The sequence below is a fragment of the Zalophus californianus genome, chromosome 2 (assembly GCF_009762305.2).
Source record: "Zalophus californianus isolate mZalCal1 chromosome 2, mZalCal1.pri.v2, whole genome shotgun sequence".
Classification (NCBI taxonomy): domain Eukaryota; kingdom Metazoa; phylum Chordata; class Mammalia; order Carnivora; family Otariidae; genus Zalophus; species Zalophus californianus.
Window position 1 is genome coordinate 64972043 of NC_045596.1, and position 24123 is coordinate 64996165.

Consider the following 24123-nt stretch of genomic DNA (forward strand, 5'->3'; position numbering starts at 1 on the left):
CCCATGAATAAATGAGGGGAAGGATCTGGGCAGGGTCTGTGCCTTTTCTAAAAGTGGTTACTCTTAGACATAAATAGGCCTGTACCTTATAAGAGGCTCTCTCATGACTCTCATTGGTTTTTTTTGTTGTTGTTTCATTTTGTTTTGTTTTTGAGAGAAGAGCCTGAGAGCTGGTATAAATTTCCCTTGTGTCTGCGGTTCCCAACCATTCTATATTCTCTTGCTATACCCCAGTCAACCTATAGGAATTTGTTAAGACTTTCAACTGAGTTCGTCTTCCAGACATTCTTTGGTATCTACTCCAGGTAAGCAAGTGGTTGCATTCTGTCTTTGGTCGAGCCCACCTGCCTTATATTTCATGTTAGTTAGTTCCTCCCTGACTTCAACTCTCTCCTGAGGTCAAGAAAAGTTACATGTTTGCAGAATGTTGAAGATGTTGTTGGAAGGGTAGCAACAATTCTCTTTCCTTCTTTCTACTTTCTGTGGAACCATACTGCTTAATTTTAAGTCCTTAATCATCAAGAGGCAACAAGAATCTTAGTCCTAGAGATCAGGGCATTCTGAGATTTTTCTAGGTCAGTAATAATCAAATGAGATGGAGTAGAATCTATAATAGTCCAAAGAGGGGAGAGCTATATAAATGGGCAGTCATGTTATTTCCCTACAGTTTTTGTCTGATTGCTTTATAGAAAGATATGATGTTATTTAGCCTGCTTTTTAAGAGAGATAAGTATAGCCATTGGCATTAGGTTAAATGCAAAAAAGGCTACTTTGGAGTCAGCTGTAACAAAAGGAAAGAAACAACCAAACAAAATTCATGGGTGAGAAATGTTAAGCTGCTGTAAGACATTAAAATTTAGTACTTCTTTCCACTTCATTTGATGGATTTTGAAGTCATTCTTTGTTATTTTCTCAGTTATATATTATGACAAAGTATTTTAGGAATGAAATTAAAGGACCATAAATCATGTAGAACAAATACTTAGAAGAATGTCTACAAGACTACCATTCAATTATTAAATTCATCCTTTACTCTTCAGGGTGATAAGTGGATAATAAAAGTAGAAGTCAAACTGAGTGGAAAGTGTAAATCCAACATAATCTAATTAATGGTAAATCCTCGATAGGTCTTTGTCATTGCTTAAGAAACTTGAAGGCTCCCTTCCTAAGCTGTAATTCTTGTGCAAGAAGCAGTTGGGTTTTCATTAGAACACTGTGGCTAGCAGAAACATCTGCTTCATTCATTTTACTAGCAAGTATTTTTGTACTTTAACAAGAGTAAATTAAAAAGACGGGCTCAGAGGGGTCTTTCTCTTTCCTTTGGTGCTTTTGGTAATAAAGGACTAGTCTCCGTTTTAGGACAGTTCTACCATCCTGCCCATAGTTTCACTCAGTAGACATATCTAAGAACTATATTGTGTGGACTCTGTTCTCTCCACTCTTCAAGAAAATATCAATTAGCCAAGTTTGTGGAGTGAAGGGAAAAACACATGTCCTCTCTTATACCCCTGTTGTGCACCAAAGTTTTAGGTTTTCAAGGGGAACAAGTATGCCTCTGCTTTGTAGTTTGGGTAGTTGTAATACAAAAAATAATACCATTATCTTGAATAAATTATAGTACTTCTCCAACAGAAAATCAGATAGCATGATAGATTCATCTGTGTGACTTTGCTAATTTTATTTATTTATTTTTATTTTCTGTGCCCCACGTTTTTCCATTTTTTTTTCTTTTCTCTGTGAAGGAGGTGTAGTTCAGATATTTGTCTGGTTGCCTTTGCACAGTGTCACTGCATCTACTTATCTTTATACAAGCTCATTATGGTTTATTCTCTAAGTATAAAAATATGTTTAAGCTGATTATTTTTCTATGCCTGACAACCATCAGTAAACTCAAGATTGTTATCCAGCAACTGGAATCAGTTGACAGGGGCGTCTCTAAACCCTATCTATATCAGGAGTCGGCAAGCTATGTCCAATAGACCAAATCCAGCCTACTACTCGTTTTTGTATACTCAGGAGCCAGGAATGGTTTTTACATTTGCTGAATGATTTTTTTAAAATTAGGTTAAATTAATTAATTAATTGATATTATTAACATATAATGTATTATTTGTTTCAGGAGTACAGGTCTGTGATTCATCAGTCTTACACAATTCATAGTGCTCACCACAACACATACCCATCATTGTTGAATGATTTTTTTAAAATCAAAAGAATAATAATATTCATGACACATGAAAATAATATGACATTTAGATTTCAGTGGCCATAAAGGAAGTTTTATTAAACAGCTACACTCATTTATTTTTGGAATTATTCATGACTGCTTTCTGCTACAATGGCAGAGTTGAGTAGTTGCTGGAGAACTGTATGGCCCACAAAGCCTAAAATATTTATTATCTACCAATTTACAGGAAAGGTTTGCTGACCTCTGCTGTATATGAAGTGTCTAGATTGATCAGGATCTGGAATATTTCAAAGAGAGAGAAGTGTGCTAAACAGTAGATGATGTAGAGGGGTGGATATTGTCATCATTATCGTAGAATTCATGGCTTCCTAAATATATTGGATATTTACAAAATAATGCATTTGACATTTGTGGTTATATGCAACTAATACTAACACCTCCCCAAGACACACACACAGTTGGGGTTTTAATCATTTAATCATTTCATGTGAAGGACAGTTTTAAAATAATGAAAATGATTGGGACACCTGGGTGGCTCAGTTGGTTAAGCATCTGACTCCTGGTTTTGGCTCAGGTCATGATCTCAGGGTCGTGAGATTGAGCCCCACATCAGGCTCCGTGCTCAGCACAGAGTCTTGCTCGCCCTCTGCCCCACCCCCTTCTCTCTCTCCCTCTAAAATAAATAAATAAAATTTTAAAATCTTACAAAAAGATAATGAGAATGATTACTCAAACCACGCACAGAAATCAATACTATTTTTCTATTCTCACAACCTATCAATGTTTGGTGGTTCCTGTGTTCCAGTAAGTCATTTTTTATAATCTTTCTTCATTATCTCACTTAAGAGGCATTGGAAGTAATTTTTTTAAGGCAAAATTATAATTAGTAATGAAATACAAGATATTTACCAAAATACCTTATTTTAAAATACCTTATTACCCAAAGCGTTGTTAAATGTGCAAAATTCAGTAAAAAATAATTTTAAAATTATTTTTCTCATGACTACAATTGGATCTGTCACCAATGAGGATACCAATATTTCACCAATATTTCAGTAGAAAATTTCTTTTAACTTATATTGACTTTTTCAAAGCATTTACTGATAGCTCACTTACTTATACCAAATGTATATTCCTTTATAGTCTTTCTAATGTCAAGACAATGCTTCTATCCCAAAAGGTTCTATAGTCTCTGACCAGAGCTGATTCCTTTTATTTGGTTTGCTATTCTAGTATTACATATTAGTAGGTTAATGTGGACATTATTTCACTGTTAAACATTAGTTCTAACTTTTTCACAGAATCAGTTTCTTATTTTCCTAAACTCAGTTACAGTAAACTGATGTTTCCTCATGCACATGTTTCATAGCATATTCATAATATAAACAAACATAATAATATGGGATGTCTAAATGACAGAAGGATAATAAAGAATGTCTAAATAACAGTAGTTTGTGGGTCTAAATGATTAATACAGATAGAACACCATTTGCCCTTCCCAAAGTGTTTTAATTTGATTGCCAAAAAATGCATGTTGGTCATGTAAACATGATATATTTTCTAAGGCTAGCAAAACAGAGAGAATTTTATGTCAAAGATGACCAGAAAGCAGAGGTAAACTTTCTCAAATATGGGTAAAATCAGGGTAAATTGTATTGGCCAAAAGGAATTCTTACAATGTTCTAAATATTAAAACAGTAGGAAACCATTATTGATGTTTTTTTGTACCGTCCTGGGTTCTTATTCTTAAAATTAACTCAGGAAAAGAAATAGTGAAGCTCACTGAAATTATTTTGAAAAATATATTTATATTAAAAAAAGTAAGAGTCATGACTGCAAAAAGACATAAAATTTGATTTGTGTCATATCCATGCCTAAAACTTTCTGGGCTTTTTTTTCCCCCCCAGTTCAAATCGCTTTAATTCAATAACCCTTTTCAAATGCCTTTTATGTGCCAGGTACAGTGTTAGACTTTGAAGAGGATACAAAGTGGGTGAATGCATAGACCTAGTTCTGAAGGTAATCATAGTCCAACAGTTGATGTCGAATGTAGACAATACCTACATGGCAAAATATGTGTTAGGTAAGGTTATGAGAGAAAATATTTAAAGTAATAATTTGCAGGGCGCCAGGGTGGCTCAGTTGGTTAAGCATCTGCCTTCTGCTCAGGTCATAATCCCAGGGTTCTGGGATTGAGCCCCCCGTTGGGGGGGGGGGGTCCCTGCTCAGTGGGGAGCCTGCTTCTCCCTCTGCCTCTGCTGCTCCCCCTGCTGTGTTTTCCCTCTCTTTGTCAAATAAATAAATAAAATCTTTAAAAAAATAAATAAAGTGATAGTTTGCAATCTGATTAAAGAGAAAACCTTGAATGCCATCTTTATAGTTAGAACTTTATTCTGTATTCCTTAAAAACTTTTGAGCACAGGGCAGTTATGTTTTGGTTGTGCTTAAATGACACAAAGGGGAAAAAAATGAGCAAAGCTGTTTTTGTTTTATGTTGTTCCATTTTATTTTTCTCCTTTCAACCACTATTCTCTTCGATGTTAAGAAATAGGGAGAAAAAAGATCAACTTGCTAGTATCGACTATTATATATCCAGTGCAATTTTGAGACCATTATTTCATTTCTTTATGGAATTGTTTTATTGTTGTTCTTGTTCGAGACAGATTTTCCTGTAAACATCACAAACTGGAATTATTTGAAGTCAGTGTTACAGGGATTTAACAAAAACAGAAATAACAATGATTTACATAACTTTTGCACTGAATTTATTTAGTAACCTAATTAATTCCATGACTTACTCCATATTTTATTCCTTATTTTCTATAACTTTGTTCACCTCAATGTGAGCCTAGGCTCCTTAAGCTTTATATACAACATATATAAATATATCTATCTCTAGATTTCATATTTATATTTCTATATTTCATATTTATATTTTAGTATTTGAGAATATGTTATGGGTAAGTTTGCACACAGCTGCAGACAGCGTCTTCACAAGTCTAAGAAATGTGTCCGAGGCCAGAGAAAAATCTTTATTTAGCTTACCCTGATTTAGTCAATTTTATGGATTTCATAAATTCTTTGTAAGGATAGACTGTTTTCTTTTTAATTTCCAAATTGGTTCAGTTTTTTTTTCTGCAATGAAAATCTCACAGGAAATCAATAACCTTAATTTTTTATCTTTAGCATTTTTAACAAAGCATGAAATCTGAGAGAAATAGTGGCTATTACTCTTTGTATCTGAGTTTTATCAGAAAAGCAGAACTAGTGTGGGAATTATGGAATAATGGACTCATTGTGAGACCTGACGCAATTGTGGAAGAAGCCAAGGAATAACCAGGAGTCTTGAAGGAAGGAGAGCTGGAGAGCAAGGGAAGAGCAAGGACAAACGGACCCACCACCCCCTTCGCACCTACTTCCACCACATCCAGCCACAGTGGCATTCAAAGTGCAAATGGCCACTGTTTAATTTCCAATCTCCAAACCTGCAGATTTCTCTTTTGCCTAACTTGAACCAGGAACTATACTGGAAAGGGATTCTGAGAAATGGTTTTCAGCCTGGCCAGGTTGACATAATACACAACCACTGCTATTTTAAAAATCATTTACATATTCATTCATTTAGTTATTTAATAGGAACTTACTACTTGCCAGGTTCCTTGTTAATTATTGAAGATAAAATTATAAAAAAGAACACCCCCCCTCCTCAAAATTCAATTTTTTTCAGGGACAAAAATACAAGAAGCAATTAGAATAAATTGTAAGAAGAAGTATAGGTAAAAAATGGGAGGGGAGAGTTGAGTTCTTTATTATTTTTTTTTAAGATTTTATTTATTTATTTGAGAGAGAGAGAGAGAGAGAGAGAGCACAAGTCAGGGGAGAGGGAAAAGCAGACTCCGCACTGAGCAGAGAGCCCTCCGCGGGGCTCCGTCCTGGGACTCTGAAAACATGACCTGAGCCAAAGGCAGAGAGGCTTAACTGACTGAGCCACCCAGGTGCCCCAGTTGAGGTCCTTTAAAAGAGTTCACCAGTGAAGCCTTCCTAGGCAGGGAGACATCAAAATGGATACCTGCTGGAGGGGCTCAGGTCTGGATGGGGAGAGAAGTAGAGGAAGGAAAGTAGCACGAAAAGCCCTAGAACCAAGACAGATGGTGGTGTCTTGGGAGAACTGGAAAAAGTTCAGGGTAACTAGAATGCTGAATTCTCAAAAGAAATGGGTAACTTGTGATGGACAGATTACTGTTTCTTTGGTAAATTGTGTTACATGTATTTAATTTTTTTCCCGCTCCCATACTCATTTCAATAGTAATTCATTTATCTGAGGATTGTCACTTTAAAAGTTCCTCTGATGCTAGTTAAGAGTGTGTTTAATTGGTATTATTATCTCACAACAGATGTTTTAGAAATATGTAAGTCAGATAGAAACTGCATTTTATTTTAAACTCTCAATTTAAATTTGTCTAAGAGAATATAAACAAGAACATGTGTTTAAGCATGTTTTTCTCTCTCTCCATATCTTTCTAGCAGCAAGTCCTTTCCTTCTGGGTGGTCACTATTGTGGTCTTTGTTTTTATACAAGGGAAAATATAGGAGGACTCTCCTGTAAACCAAACTACAGTAGAATTTTGCTCAGAATTAGACTGCTAACCACAATCATGCATTCCTTCTTGTGGTTGTTATCAGCATGGTTAATCTCTAAGTACAATGATATGCTGCACTATTCAGAACTCAAAAATTGACATATTTGTATGGAGGGAGGAAAAAAGAGAGTATTTCACCTTAGATTCAAATACCCAACCTGTAAAATCCAAAAGGTATGTTTAATAAAGTAGGTAACTGCACAATGTATACCAAAAAAAATGAAAGTTTTCCTCCATATCTACAATAATCAACAGGGAAAAAATTCAACAATAAATATAAAATAATTAGACAAATTAGACAAATAACAAAAATATGTAGGTCTAAATTATGTAGTAAAGTTTCAATCAAATTGCCAGCAGGAGTTTTACACAGTTTTAAAGGTGATTTCAATGTTTGTTTGTTTCTTAAAGATTTATTTATGTGAGCAACAGAGCATGTGCATGCGTGGGATGTGGGGAGAGGGAGAGGGAGAAAAGCAGACTCCTTCGTGCTGAGCAGAGCTGACTTGGGGCTCTTTCTCACGACTTGAGATCATGACCTGAGCTAAAATCCAGAGTCAGAGGCCTAACCGACTGAGCCACCCAAACGCCCCTCAATGTTTGTTTTAAGTAATAGTTGGAGCCTATGTTAGCAGAGCATAGGATCTTGTATAGTAAAATGAATTATGAATCTACAAATATCAAATCAATGTGACACTGGTACAGAAATAGATAAGAAGATTAATGGAGGTGACTAGAAAACACAGGAACCAGTTTCAGTGTTTGAATTTGTACAAATTTATATGCATCGGGGATTCAAATATGATGAAAGTATCATCTTAAGTCAATGGATAAATACTTATTTCATAAATAGCCCTGGATATTAATTTGCATCTATATATTAATACACATGTATTACATTTGATACAACGCTGATAAATTCAAGTTAAGTCTTAAAAATTGAAAACATACATTTCCTTTCCTGCAAGTTGATGAACTAAAGTAACACGAAAAATTTTATATGTATATATTTATATAATAATATTTAATATTCTTCCTACACCCGGAATTTATATATATTTCTTTGACAAAGATGTATATAGGGCAACTAAAAGAAAATGATAATTTACTAGTGAAACAAACAAAAAACCCAGCGTCTCTTTTTTAAATTTTATTTTATTATGTAAATCACCATACATTACATCATTTGTTTTTGATGTAGTGTTCCATGATTCATTGTTTGCATATAACACCCAGTGCTCCATTCAATATGTGCCCTCTTTAATACCCATCACTAGGCTAACCCATCCCCCCAAACCCTCAGTTTGTTCCAGAGTCTCTTTTGATAAAGGAGAATTGTGTTTGATAAATAGTAAATGGAAATATTAAGTTCTTCAAAATAATGAAAGTTATCTGATAGTAGAGCAGAAGTCAAGTGATGAAAAGTTGTAAGAAAGATACAACTGAATATTGAAAATAACACTAACCCAGTTATCGCCCTTATTACATTATTCAGGGTTTATGGAAATGCAACATGACTCATATTTGCTTAAAACTAAAATTTATTCTTTTAAACACACATACACACAATTTTAACAAACTGATTCTCCACTTAGAGTCTTAAATCAGAGAGTTAAATAAGAATGAAACAACGGCGTCAGGGTAAAAATAAACAAAACAATAAAGCAATGGCTTCACAGCAATTTAAAAGTAAAATTTGATGAGATCTAGCCAAATTTCAGTTGCTGAGACTTCAAACACAAAACGTCATTTCTAGCATGAAATAATATTCCTGTCCAGGCTGTGTGTGTGTGCGTGGAAGGCGATGTATATATATATAAACTCTGGGTGTAGGGAGAATGTAAAAACCAAAAAGCTGATCTCCTCAATAAAATCACAAGGAAGAAAGATGTTTGAAATAAATAATAGTCTTCCCATTTTGCCTGGGACAGTTGGGTTGTCCCAAGGGTAATTGGACTTCCAACAATGTCTGGGTTTGGATGACTCCAGTAATTATAAACAGGAACTAGAAGCTAATGCACCTGGTCCTGGTGTAGCGGGGAGGGAGTGTGGTAGGAATGGAGTTTGTTAATTTTGATGTCAGTAAGCTAGAGCATAAGTTTAATGCTCATATGGGAACAGGAAGTGGAGTTTGGAGCCCACCTGAGCAGGAACAGAGTTGGGGCCCTTGAAGTCCACTGTGGTGAATAATATGCTGCTGGATTCCCTTTCAGGAATAAAGGACTTATTATTCCAGTTGTGAGGGATGACTGGCAAACGGTCCCTTGTTGCCAGCCCCCTTTGGAAATTATTTCAGCTAAAGAGAGCTTTCTCATTAAAGCCATACCCCTTTCTCAGAGTGACCAACTTCCAGTGGCCGACAGGAGTACAAATGTCTCATTAAAGCCACACCCCTTTCTCAGGGTGACCAACTTCCAACGGCTGACAGGAGTACAAATATCTGACCCTGTTTCCTCAGTGGGAAACAACTAGAGAGGGCCATCCCAACTCCAAAGCCACACAGAGGGTGAGCAAAGGCATTTAATACAACTGCATCACACCATCCATTTGTATTTCCTTCCTTTCCCTTCCACAGGGGTTCACCTCAAGAACACTTTCTAACAAATAGCTTGAACTCTAAACTTTTTTTCAGTATTTTTTTCTGGAGAACTCAATCCGTGACTTGTGAAAGAGTGACCTAGAGATAATCTGGTGAAAGAGTGACCTAGAGATAATCTGCCCCATGACACAGGAAGGCTGCCTGTCTTTCTCAAGATTCTGGGTAGAAGGGCAAGAAAAAAACCATCTGACAAAACTAAGTGCTGGATATGTGGCCATGCCTATGCTGAGGTCCAAATTTGCTCTTTCTTTGTTCAGGAAGCCTCATGCTGAAAAATTATGAAATCTCTATTCAGAGCTAGCACCGCACTTCACTGCCATAAAAAGGAGTGCTAAGCCTCTCTCAAGGGTAATAACACCACCCAAACTGGAAATGATTCCCCAAGCAAAAAAAAAAAAAAAAAAAAAAAAAGAAATAGTGTTAGCTACTAAAGATGAATTCACAATAAAAATTTACAAAACAAATCAGAAAAATTCACTGTGGATTAATTGGTAGACATAAATATACCGGGGCATTAGTTTCAAGAACTTTCAAGATAATTGATGGAAAATTTTAAATCAGTATTTTTAAATGAATAGATTTAAAAATAAAATGATTAGTTTTTAAAAACAAGATGCTATGAAATACTAACTTTAGATTGTAAAAGAACAAATGTGAACTTCTAAAATGAAATAAAAACATTATAATTAAAGGAGAAAAAAATCTCAGTGGACAAATTAAAGAAACCAAAGAGAAAATTAGTAATTTGGAATATAGAATTGGAAAAATCACCCCAAATGCAGTAGAGAGATATAAAACTTGAAAATTATGAAGGAGATTATGACACACAGACAGTGTAATGAGATGGTGCAACACGTCAACTCTAAGTTTCAGAAGGACAAAACAGAATGGCAGTGAGGCAATACTGGAAAAACAATAGCTGGAAAGTTTTTTGAATAGATGAAAGGCGAGAATCATAAGACTTGAGAAGCACAGTGAGTTAACAGCAGGATAAATAAAAATTAGCCATCACCTGGACACAACTTAGTGAAAAGGTGTAACACTGAGACCACGAGAAACTCTTCAAAACAACTATAGAAAAACCTCAGGCAGCCTGCGAAGGAAAAACAATTAGGCAAGATGTTAAAATGTCTGCAATAGTCTAAAATGTCAACAACAATAGAGATCAAAAGACAACGAGAAAATAGGTTCAACTTCCATTAGGGTAATAAATGTTCCACTAGAATTCTAGACTCAGCTAAATTGTTTAAGATTCTTCTTAAACAGATGGAGAATATATACAGGAAATGACTTGCTCATTTTAACATGCTTAAGATAATTGAATTTTATCCTCTCTACATAGTTACAGTAAGAAATCATTGGCAATGACCAAAGCTTAGTTTTGTAACAATTGTGGGGTCTTTGTAGCTCATATGCTACTTTAACATTTCTATGTAGCCTTCAGACATATTACCCGCCCCCCCGCCCCCCCCCCCACACAGCCTGGGCAGGAATATTATTTCATGCTAGAAATGACGTTTTGTGTTTGAAGTCTAAGCAACTGAAATTTGGCTAGATCTCATCAAATTTTACTTTTAAATTGCTGTGAAGCCATCGCTTTATTGTTTTGTTTTTACCCAGACGCCATTGTTTCATTCTTATTTAACTCCCTGATTTAAGACTCTAAGTGGAGAATCAGTTTGTTAAAATTGTGTGTATGTGTGTTTAAAAGAATAAATTTTAGTTTTCAGCAAATATGAGTCATATTGCATTTCCATAAACCCTGAATAATGTAATAAGGGCGATAACTGGGTTAGTGTTATTTTCAATATTCAGTTGTATCTTTCTTACAACTTTTCATCACTTGACTTCTGCTCTACTATCAGATTAACTTTCATTATTTTGAAGAACTTAATATTTCCATTTACTATTTATCAAACACAATTCTTTATCAAAAGAGACTGGGTTTTTTGTTTGTTTCACTAGTTAATTATCATTTTCTTTTAATTGCCCTATATACATCTTTGTCAAAGAAATTAATATTAGCTTTGATGTTTAAAAAACAATGCTGTAATTTTTTTAATAAAATGGGGTATTTCTGGTTGTACACCATTTGTTTGCCTTGGATATAAAAATATATTTAGTGTTTTCAGTTTTACAAGTGAGAGCATTTTAATAAGTAAGGGCTAGTGTGCTATCAACATTATTGGCACCCATTTTCTTCCCTTTAGGAAGGATGAATCATCAGTAGCCAAACTTGAATAATGACACCTAAGATTCTGCAACGTAGCTTGTAAAAAGCACGGAGGGTTCCACAGATGTTCTCAAGTGGTTACTGAGAAGTAAGAAGTAAGAAGTCTTCAGCTAATAGTAACTTGTATCTGTTTGAGTATAAGTGGCTTACCCTAAAGTCAAAGAGGCTGTTCAACAGTAACAAGAAAAAAAATCAGTGGAAATATGAAAAAATCCAATCTATCAAGCAGATACTATACTTCTATATACTGAACAAAACATGATTTTTAATTGAATTTTATTAATATGGGTGTTCCATACCATATAAATACTAGTATAAAATTGGTACAGTGTTAAAGATAGATTCATATTTGAAGCATGAAAATAAATTTCTAGTTCACCATGCCTACTCTATGTTGATTTGCCTAAGTAAGTTCAATATTTAACCATTACAAAATATACAGGAAAACATTTTTTTATTGTGGGAAATTGAAAGTATGGCATTAACGGAATACATCATGTGGAATTCCCTTCTGGTGTTTCATTGCAATTCATTAAGTATTGGTTAAGTTTCTACTCTGTGTCAGGCGCTTTGTTAGATTTTGGAAGATTCTGGAGTCAAGGATCCAAGACATAGGTACCAAGAAGAATAAAACTGACTTAAAACATCCTGCCATTTAAGGAGAATGCAGGCATGCAAACAACCAGATACAGGGTAGGATGAAGTATGCCTTAAAAAACTATAAATAGCATATACTGTGGTCACTCAGATGATGGACTGATTAAGGCTGTGTGAGAGGATTCAGATAAAGCTTTAGGTGGGAAGAGATATTTGAATTTGATTTGTGAGGTGCATCAGTGCTTTTCAAAGGTGGAGAGTAGATGGGTAAGCAGGGCAGATTAGATTACTTTAGGTTAAAACTTTGATAAATGCCAATGTAGTCCGTTGAAGGAAACATTTAAGGTTTTTACACTTTTCTTAGAAATAACGATACATACATGTTGTTAAGGCATTTACTAGGTGCCTTATGTTTTATTTCCACTTAATAAGAATGGTATGACATAGGCATTACTATCCTATTTTACTGGTGCAGAAACAGGCTTAGTGAGTCTGCTATAGAATTGTACTGAGAGTGTTAGTGGCTATATTTGATTTATATTATTGTACAACAAATTACCATCATTTTAGTGGCTTGAAACAATGCCCATTTATTATCTCATGGTCCTCTGGGTCATAAGTACAAGTACACGTTAGCTCAGTCCCCTGATCAGGGTCTTGCCAAACTGACATCAAGATACTAACCAGGGCTGTGGTTCTTATCTGAGGGTTGGGGACCTCTTCTGAGCTCATTTGTTGTTGAAATGATTTATTTCCTTGTGACTGTGACCTAGGTCCCTGTCTTCTTGCTGGCTCTTGGTGGGGTCCACTCTTAGCACCTAGAGGTTGCCCATAGTCCCCTTCCAGCAGATTCCCATGGGAAGTTCAGTGTGAATGTTTTCTTCCAAGCTAGCGGGAGCTGATCTTTCTGACTTCTAAATACCTCTACAGACTCCCGGGCTGGAGTCTTCTATGATGGAAGGCAATCACTGAGTGACAACCCCATCACCACTTGGCATAAAATTGAAGCTAAGAATGAGTAACTATCCCATCATATTCATATGCACAGGTTCCACCCACATTTGAAGGGAGGTGATACAGGGTGTGTACACCAGGGGGCAGAAGTCGTGGAGGCCCTCTCACAATTCTGCCTCCGTGCTCTGCCCTTCCTAACGCAAAATACATTCACTCCCCTTCCAAGGTCCCCCAAAGACTCTTCCCAATACATCATCAGCTGTAGTCCAAAATCTCATCACCTAATTATAAATTTCATAATTTCATCAGGTGCAGTCCAAAACTGTATCTAAATGTCCTTAGCTTAAAAAAAAAAAAAGTCCCATCATCTAAATCATCTTAATGAGATGCAGATGAAGCCCTACCGTAATCCGTAAATACAACTAACTCTTGGGGCACAATTCTTCTCCATCTGTGGACCTATAAAAGTAAAGAGAAAAGTTAATTGCCCACAACATTCCCAATATGCAATGGTGAGACAGGCATTTAGGATAGTAGCTATAAACATTTTGGTTCAAAAAATGGAAATGGGAGGTAAAAAGGAGTCGCTGGTCCAAAGCAGTTCTGTAATCCATCCAGCAAATGGGTTTCTTGATTAGTTTGTAAAGATTATGAGTAATTTTCTGTCGCTCTTGGTTCTACCCTCTGGGCTCTTGGTTTTACCCCCTGAGTCATCCTTCCTTTTTTGTGAAAAGTAGCACACATTTGCAGGTGAGTAATTTATCAGCCTGCTTCTTGCCAGTAGAATGGGGGAGGGTGGTGTCTGAAAAGTCCTTTCATTTGTACTTTCTCTTCCTTTTCAGGCCAAGCTTAAGATGTTTCTGCTGATAGAATTTTTTCAAAGATTCTGTGGGCCTTCCATGGATTTCCATGGCATTAACTCTGTTACACAAAAGGCATACCCAAAGATCTTTTTGAGATAACCCCTTCTTTTGTTTTGACTCTTCTTCTTAGAAGCCCTCTGGTTTGGTTGAGATGTGTGAGGCAACTCCTAATCTTCTGAAATAGCCTTTGTATGACTGAATTCTCTGACATTTTACTGTAAGCAGTGAGTAGAACCCAAGCAGCATCTTCACTGTTTTACTTGGAAATCTCAACTATATCTCCAAGAAAAGCTGATCTCTCTGCATCATTGGACACAGTTTTGCTAAGCATTCTACCATTACAAGAATCTCTCTTCCTCTTTTTAAGACAAGACAGGGTACATATAGAAACTAATTAATATTTCTACACTCCCAAACATCTCTAAAGGTATGTACCCTTTCACACTTTTTATCTGCTAATATAAATGTATACAAATACATGTAGACTTACTTAAAGTTCATTTTATCTTTTCTTTCAAAAACACATTTCGTTGAAATCAAGATGTTAACCAGGTACCTCTTCATTTGGAGGCTCAACTGAGGACATTTTTGCTTCCAACGTCCCTCAGGTTGTTTGTAGAATTCACTTCCTTTGGTTGTGAGAGTTAAGATCGGAGTTGTCTTGCTATCTGTCAGTTGGGGACCACTGTCAGCTCCTGGAGTCTGCTTCCTGGTCCTTGCCACATGGCCCCTTACCATAGGATCTCTCACACTTCCACTCTTTCTCTTTTTTTTTTTTTTAAAGATTTTATTTATCCATTCATGGAAGAGAGAGAGAGAGGCAGAGGGAGAAGCAGGCTCCCAAGGAGCAGGGAGCCCAATGTCGGACTCGATCCCAGGACCCTGGGATCATGACCTGAGCCGAAGGCAGACGCTTAACCATCTGAGCCACCCAGGCGCCCACTTCCACTCTTTCTAACTTTAGAAATGGTCCTGTCATTTTTTTTTTAAGGGCTCAGCTAATTAGGTCAAGTCCACCTGGATTTTCTCACTTTTGATTAACTCAAAGTCAACTGATTAATATCTAGTTATAGGAATGGTAAATGGTATCCTATTATATTCTCAGATTCTATCTATTTTCAAAGAAAGGGGAATACGATAGGCATACATAGAAGGGGATAGGGATCATGTGGGTCGTTCAGAATTCTGCCTACCACAGTGGCATAGCTATAACCTACATCTAGATCTCTTTTGCTCTAAAGTTTCTTCCCTTAGTATTATGCTATACCACCATCTCCTTATTTTGAAGCATGTTTCTTAATCTAATATGTTAAAGCCAGCATAGAGGTACATGCTTTTTCGAAGTATTAGGCACAGACCAAATTTATTTACCTCTCACCAGTGAAGAGACAAATCCACATTTGCTCAGAAATATAGGTGTTTGGTACAGAAATATCTTATATGTATAAACATTCATTAAAGTAGTGAATGGTGCAGTCAATATAACTATTTTTTTTTCTCCTATCCAATCAATTCTATCAAATAAAATCTATTCTGTGCTCTCAACCAATGAAAACTAGTTTGGCACATCACTGTGCATCTTTTCAGCTTATATTATTAGTTAGAAGTCTATTCAACTAGTAATAAGTGATAGAGTACAAGATAGGCTTTTTAATCTCCCTTCAGTAACAGACTCACTATGAGGATCTAGGTTTGATATGTTGGCCTGCTGGTGCTGGGGACTCATGCTCATTCATGTTGTTGCTCAGCCATCCTAAATTCATGTCTTCCATTATGTACTCTAAGGTGGTTCCTCTGGCTCCTGCCACAATTCGCAATAATGTGGACAAGGGGAAGGAAAATGAGGTCATCGGCATTTGTATTTAAGATAATAACTATTTAAAAGAAGTTGCTTCCTCTCACATCCCATTTTTATAGAACCTAGTCAAATGGCAATTCCTAGCAGCAAAAGACTCTAAGAAATTTAGTTTTTGCTGAACAATGATAGATCCAGCCAAAACTTTTATTAATATAGAAAAAAGGAGCTCAGAGGACCATTAACAAGACTGCCACATGTTTTATAATTACTAGTGATTATTGGCCAGTACTTCAAGTTGTTATGACCAGTTTTGACCTATCATTTCTAACTAATCAAAAGTAGGCAAGTTATAGGGCAGAAAAATCACACAAGTTATGAAAATCTAAAGGTTTACTGGTTTGGGACAGAGAAGCACCTAAGGTGTACCAACCAAATAAACAGATGGTAAAGATAATTGGTCAGTAAGAAATTAGTGGAAATTCTTTGCTTTATGAAGGACAATATAAACATCAATGGAACCTGAAGAAAAGTGATCAAAATTGTCAAGAGTTGCCAGAAAAAAGTATAGTTCAGGCACAAGATTGCTTCTGGGGATGTGAAAAAGAAGGATATGATTGACCACATAAGGACGCAGGAACACAGTTGTGTGGACAACAGGTAATGTTAATTTTATTTAGCTCTGATTCAGATGATGCTTCCATTTTAGGAAACTCATCTCTGATGCTAAGTAGAATAAGGACTCTATGTAAATCATTAAACTAAAATCCCACATAGAATTACATTAATATTTGTCTATAACCACGTGAAAAATACAATTTCCTAATATGCACTATTTTCTTTATAATGTCATTAGGATGACTTAAGTGAGGTAATGGCCAAATCAGCATAGCTCTGAGACATATAAGGGATGTAATCAGGTATCATTTAAATATCCTTAAGAACTGTGTCATGGCTATACTCAAAGAATATGACACAAATTCAGGGTAGTATGAAGCAGGGAATAGATTCATTCAAGCCTAGTAAGTGGTAAAGTGACTAGGGTATGAGGCTGTTGACTCAGACTAGACAGAAGATAATCTTTGTTACAGTTTCTCAAATTGAAAGGCTTGGTGCTATTAGCCAACTCTATTTAGAAGGTATGGATTTGAATTCATGGCTGTTACAGTCATTTGAAAAGGTAGCCCAGTGTGTTCCTCAACAGAAAGGGAAAAGTCCATCTGGATGTTTGCAGTCCATTTTTATCCTTCATTCCACAGAAATGGTGATTGCTATTTTCTTTTTTTCCTTGGTGGATAATTTTCTTTCAAATTCTGGAAGTATCAGAGTTGCAAATATAGATGATAAAGTGTAAATTATCTTCATAGCCTTACTATGTTTTTGTTAAATCTAGAAATGGAGACTTTTTGGTAGTAATTTGGTTAAATAGTTTTATTTGATATTTTAAGTATTTTAATAAAGTAATTGGGAATAGTAGAGTGTTTAGCAGGTTAGCCTTAGACTCCAATTAAATGTGTATCTGAGTAATTCTTAGGGCTGACAATTTCTAGACCAAAAGTTATAAAAAATTTTTCATGTATTTAATGAGTCTTATGTGTCACTATATTTCAGAATTTAATATATTAGGATTACTAAGGTTATTTAAGTACTCTAGCAAATTACTAACTTGGAGTAATTGAATTAAAGTTGACCCTTGAACAACACAGATTTGAACTGTGTGGGTCTACTTACACTGGATTTTTTCCAATAAATACAGTTTTCTCTTCCTTATGATTTTCTTAATAACATTTTCTCTAGCTTTGTTGTGAGAATTTAGTATACAATCAATAAAACATGCAAAATACGTGGTAATCAACTTTGTGTTATGGCTTCTGGTCAACTCTAAGACATTAGTAGTTAAATTTTGTGGGAGTCAAAAGTTATAAGCAGATTTTCAGCTGTGTGTGTTGGGGGGGTCAGTGTGCCAATTTCACCACTGCATTATTCAAAGGTCAACTCAGGGGTGCCTGTTTGGCTCAGTCGGTTAAGCATCTGACCCTTGGTTTTGGCTCAGGTCATGATCTCAGGGCCCTTCATCGGGTCCGCACTCAGTGCGGAGTCGGCTTGAGATTCTCTCTCTCTCCCTCTCCCTCTGCCCTTCCCACTCATGTTCTTTCTCTCTCTAAAATAAATAAATAAATCTTTAAAAAAAAAAAGGTCAACTCAAAAGAGACTTAATATATTAAATTTATACTTGAGCCATGGTTGATGGGGTTTCAAAGAATTGACCAAGTTTGTAAATGGTAGAGATTAAAAACTTTCCAGTTTGTTTACATTAGACTGATTACACATTAATCAGAAGCTCTCTTGAAAGATGTTTTAAAATTTACTCAATTTATGAAAAATACAAGATAGCTTAAAATTTGAACTTAAAACCTTAAGTAAACAGATCTGTAAATTTGTGATTTTTTCAAATTTAATATTAATTTCAGGAATCCAAATAGCTATAATTAATTTCTCCAGGCACAGAAGTTACCCTCAGGATCACCAAAATTTTATACAATAAATATGCTTTTTGGGGGAAGCATAATAAACCCTTATATTTTTAAAAACAAAAGTAATACTTATTTAAACAAAACAAAGGTACATATAAAGACTAAATAATCTTTCTGCATTTCCAAACACCCTCTTTCAGTGGCATGTGTCCTTTTAAACTTTTTTCTCTGCTAATATAAATATATACATACATATATATGTGTATATATATGTGTGTGTGTGTATACATAGTAAAAATTAATTTTTTTCAAAAAAACACATTTGGACAAAAATCTTAGAAACCAATTCTCAAAAAAATTACAAATGGCCAAAAAATATGTGAAAAATGTTCAAACCACCTTCAATTAAGTAAATATATATTAAGATAACTACATAATTTTCATATTTCATTTTGGCAATTGTTTAATAAACACTGTCGGAAAAATTAGTGAAGTGAAATGAGCGCTCACATACATGGATGATGCTTTTGGAAACAGGCCGACTCTGACAGATACTTTGGTGATATGTGTCAAAAAGCTTAAACTATCCATGGTTTCTAATCTAGTGATTCAGTTTCTAAATATTTATGGACAAGAGTGATTGATTGTCACAGTCATGCTTGCAAAATATTTGAATAAATTAAATATCCAAAGAAAGGACTTATTAAAAAATAGTGTTTACATTTGGTGAACCATAATGTAGCCCTTAAGAACTGTGTTCCAAAGAATAATGGGCTAGGGATATGCTTTACATATAAAACATATATAAACATGATTCTTTTTTTTCCCCCAAACTCTATACCACATTTATTATTATTTGTAATTATTTCACAAATGTATAAACATGCTTCTAATTAAAATGAGTATACACTATGGAGGCATATTTGCAAGGTATAAATGAAAACAGGAAATTATAATTTTAATATTTTAGGGTAATAGAATTATAGATTCTTTTTTATTTAAGATTTTATTTATTTATTAGAGAAAGCTAGAACAAGAGCAGAGGGGAGAGGCAGAGGGAGAAGCAGGCTCCCCACGGAGCAAGGAGCCCAAAGCAGGACTTGATCTCAGGACCGTGGGATCATGACCTGAGCAGAAGGCAGATGTTTAACTGACTGTGTCACCCAGGCGTCCCAGAATTACAGATTCTTAAATATGTTTTCCTTATGTTTCTCTGTATATGCAGGTTTTCCTCAATGAGTGTGCATTTTCTTAATAACCATAAACAAAACGCGATTTAAAATTTAATAATAAAAATAATGGATATTCAATGTCATGTATTCATTCATCATATTTACTAATTTCTGATGAGGCCTCTTCCATGTGTAATGCACCATATTTATTATCTTGCTAGTTGGCTCTGTTTAGTTGATGTATTTTTAGATAATCTAGTTAATCAGTTTGGAGAATAAAATTAGAACACGTTCCTTCAGATTCCAGCCAAGTATCCTTTACCCTAGACAACACTGCAAAATAAAAAATAATTTGAAAATCAACTAAGACAAGCACCAGAACACTAAAAGTGAAAAAAATCAGCACAAATATGTTTTTAAAATCTTGGGCTTGTGAGAGTTTTGGAGAATATTTTTGAAAAACTGACCATCCAAATAAAGCAAGTTTGTCTAGGATGCAAATTTATAAACAAAATGGTTATATGAAGTGAGAAAGGCATGAGTCTTTGTTTGCTTCGATATTATTTTTAACACGTTGAAATATTCCAGTAAGTGATTTGAATTGCAATTTAGGAACCAACTGAGTCAACAAAATAAATAGGACAATTCGATGCCATTTGAGGATATTGGCATTTTATAAAAGAAATTGTCTTATAGAGTAGATGGTGGTTCTGGCTCAGGTTGCATCTCTTTTTCTCCTTTTTCCGCCCCACTGGATGGAGATCCTTGCCACCAGGTTCAAAGCACTCTCTTGCCAACTCTAACACCATGGAAATAATTTAAAAGGTGCACTGGATGAAATGCTTCAAGGTAGTAGAGGCTTTCACGACTGTGTAAGATACAAGGGTATACTTGTACAGGTGATCAAGAGAGGGAACATACAAATATATCATGCTAATTTGGCAATTTTCACAATTATGTTAGGACCATCGCCAGAAGTTCATCAATCCGTGCTTCCATTTTCTCTACAATGGCAGGCTATACTGGTTGTCTAGCCTCTCCTTGAATGTTTATAGAACCAGAAAACTCTCAGTCTCTCCCGGGTTCTTACCTTGAGGTCATGGACGACATAGGAATGCCTAAGTAAGTTTCAGGGATCAGATAACACCTGAAATTATATGTGAATTTTTGAATATGTGGGTTAGATTCCATACTTAATCAAATTCCCCAAAGTGCCAGTGACCTCAAAAAAATTAAGAACCACTGCAGAAATAGATGATTCCATTTTCAAACAGCTCAAATAACTGAAAAACCAAAAACAAAATGGTATTACAATGGCAATTTCTACCAAGTGGTGTAGATGCAACACACTTGAAATTCAAATCTTAGTTCTTTCACTTATTAGTTGTATGATCTTGGGCAGTTTAGCTAACATCTCAAAGCATCAAGTTCTTCATCTATGAAATGGAAATAAAATCTAATTCACAATGTTGTAAGAATTAAAAAGATAATCTATATGTAATTTTCTAGAATAGCTTTATTCTTTCCTTCTTCCCTACATTCAGTTTTTAGCACTGTGTATATTTGTATGGTATTATATGCATTAGAAAACTAAGGAATGCTTCGCAAATTCTTAGGTCTTACATCATATGCATAGGTCTACCCTGTAACCGATTCTCCTCCTGCCTCTTTACTCCTCTGCTTTCACCACACTGCCTTTCTTGCTGTCCCTAAAACATCTCACACAAACTCCCATTTCAAGGCTTTTGGTTGGCTGTTCACTTTATCTGGATTGCTCCCTACTCCCTTCTACCTTTCCCCCAGTTAAAAAAAAAAAATGTTATTTCCTCTCCTTCATGTCTGTATTTTTCAAGGAAAGCCAGTCTATCAAGATTGCAACACCTGTTGCCCTCCACACATAGGAGATAGACCTGGAATATCCTGAAATGTTTAGAAATCAAGGAAGCTATCAAAGAATCCTGAGATTGTATTGAAGACAGTTTCATAATCAAAAGGAGAAATGATATGTAGATGAAACTTTTATTTCTGGTTATTACGGAGTAATCTGTATCAGACCATCTCTTCTACTGAGTATAATTATAAAGGCAGAATATGAAAAAAAAAAGACAAATAAATAAATACAATGTTGTAAAAGTAATCAGTGAGCAACCAAAGCAGCCAGCCCCACATGTTTGAGGGCCCCACATGCCAGAAAAAAATTTAGGTGAGCCAACTTTCTCTGCCATTTTTCCCCATGAACTATTAGCCAAATTTCAGACACAGCACTGAAGTGAAACAGAAAATGATGACCTAAAGCAGAAATTAGCAAAGAACCTACAGGCCAAGTTTGGCTTCCTGTGCACGTCATGCTCGTTGATTTACATAATGCCCATGGCTGTTTCTGCAGGACAATGGCAGAGTTGAGTAGTCCTAGCAGAGACTGTCTAGCTTGTGGAGCAGAATCAATGTCCCTCTCACCTAGCTGGAAGGATAAATATTGGATTCTAGAGCTGCCAGTGAGAATGGGGCCCCAGAAAACACTGTGTTTCAGTTGAGACCTCTGAAAAGCTGTGCTCTAAGGGAAAATTCAAAATAGACACCTCTACAAAACTAACACCCAGCCTTGATTCATCTCAGCCCTTGATTAGATCAAAGTCATTGATGTGTATCAGTTCTTACTGACAACTTGACAAAAGAAGATCCTCCGTGGAAGAAAATAACTTCATCCAGAACTTCTACAATTTTCTATACTCAACACCTAACATTTGATCAGTAACTACCAGAAATGTCGAGATGGATACAAATGATGGAAAAGCAAGAGAAAAAAGACAAATAATAGAAAGGGACCCTAAAATGGTCAAGATATTGAAGTTACCAGGTGTATACCTTAAAGTAGCTGATTAATATATAAAATAAAATAGATGACAATACTGATAACTCACCATAGAACCATAATGTAGGCAAAAATGGAAAATTCTAAAAGTGATAAATACAATTAACGGCATTAAGAATGCAATAGATAAGTTTTAGCGGCAGATAAAACATATCTACACTAAAGCACCGAAAGAAAGAAGGATGGAAAATACATAGAGGAACGCAAGAGACATGGGACCCAACGAAAAAGCCTAATATAACTGTCATAGGGGTCCTATACATAGGAGAGAGAGAAAGGGGTGGAAACAAAACTGGAAGAGATACTAACTGAGTGGTTTTATTTAGCTAAACTAACAATATCAAGTCACAAATTAATGAGATCCTGTTAGTCCTATTAAAAGGATGAATGAAAAGAAGTCACACCTGTGTATCCTACAATAAATCTTCTGAAAACCTGAGACACAGGGAAAAATTGTAAAAACAGAAAGTAAAGAAAAAGGTACATTTTTCTCAATGAAGCTGCAGTAAGACTGACAACTATTAATCAGAAACTACAGAAACCAAATGAAATCTGATCAAACTTCTAAGTATAGCTAGAGAAAACATAAGAACATAGGAATATGTCATCAGGTATAACTCAGCCAAATCCAGAATGTAAAAACTTCTAAGGTCATATGACCTGATTTCTTCCTCCAATAGATAGGAGGAGGAGGAGAGGAGGGGAAGAAGCGATAGAAGGAGAGAAAAGAAAAAAAAGAGAAGGAGGAAGAAGAAGGGATTATCTTGAAATGCATACTAATCAAATGCAGCGTTGGAACCTTCCTTATGTCCTGATTTCAATAAATTTAAAAAAATACATTTATGAACCAATTGGGGAATTTTAGTTGTGATAATCCTATTTTGAATATGTTTTTTTAAACCCTTAATTATTAGAGACATAAACTGACTAATACACACATTAGGAATATATTTATGATTTCCTTTCATATAATTCAGTGGAGGTGTGGCTACATGGATAAATGAGATAAGATTTACCATTTGATAATTTTTGAAGCTGGGCAATGGATATAGGAAATCCATTATACTGTTACATCTATATTTGTGTTTTAGAATATTTCTATAATGAAAAGGCAAAATTTTAAAAAGAGAAAAACCATTACCGAAAAGTACCGTTAGCTACTTGAGTCGAACAAAATGAGCTTACAATTCATACCAAAAAAAGGCATTTCAGGAATTATTTTACTATACCTAAGTCCAGGTATTTCCTCAGAAACATTGAAAGTCAAAGTAATAATTCTAGATTCCAAAGTTTCAGGCCCTTTATAGAGGGTCCGGATTTTTTCTCCTAATTTTCTCTTTATTTCCAATTCATGCTGTAGAAACAGTTCAAGACTTTCTAGCTGAGGTGCAACAGAGACTGTGCTTTGTACCCCCGTTTGGAAAGGAGCAAGTCTTACTGTATATCTGTACCGGCCTTTGCTGCCACTTTGTGTGCATTAACAAAAAGATCCTTTCCTTTAGTGGAGGCCACATGTTTGGGGTCTGGGTTCCAGCGTTTGCTGACCCCTCATTTGGGTGTTATTGTGCGCTGAACAAATTAAACCAGCTTTTGTGGCAACCTTGGGATTATGAAATCTTTCCTCAATTTTCCAGTCTCCACTGGCAGTTAAGGTGATTTTTTTTTTCCATAGAAAATTACTGATTTCCAATCCTCCCTTCCTCCCACTGATTTTCTTCTTCCTCCTTTCTTCACAC

General features: G+C 35.4%; 1 protein-coding gene across 2 annotated transcripts in view; it reads left to right on the forward strand.

The window, feature by feature from the left end:
- The window catches only part of CFAP299 (cilia and flagella associated protein 299), a 562489-nt gene that overhangs the window by 374118 nt on the left and 164248 nt on the right, over positions 1-24123 (forward strand). The gene's annotated exons all lie outside the window — the stretch shown is intronic.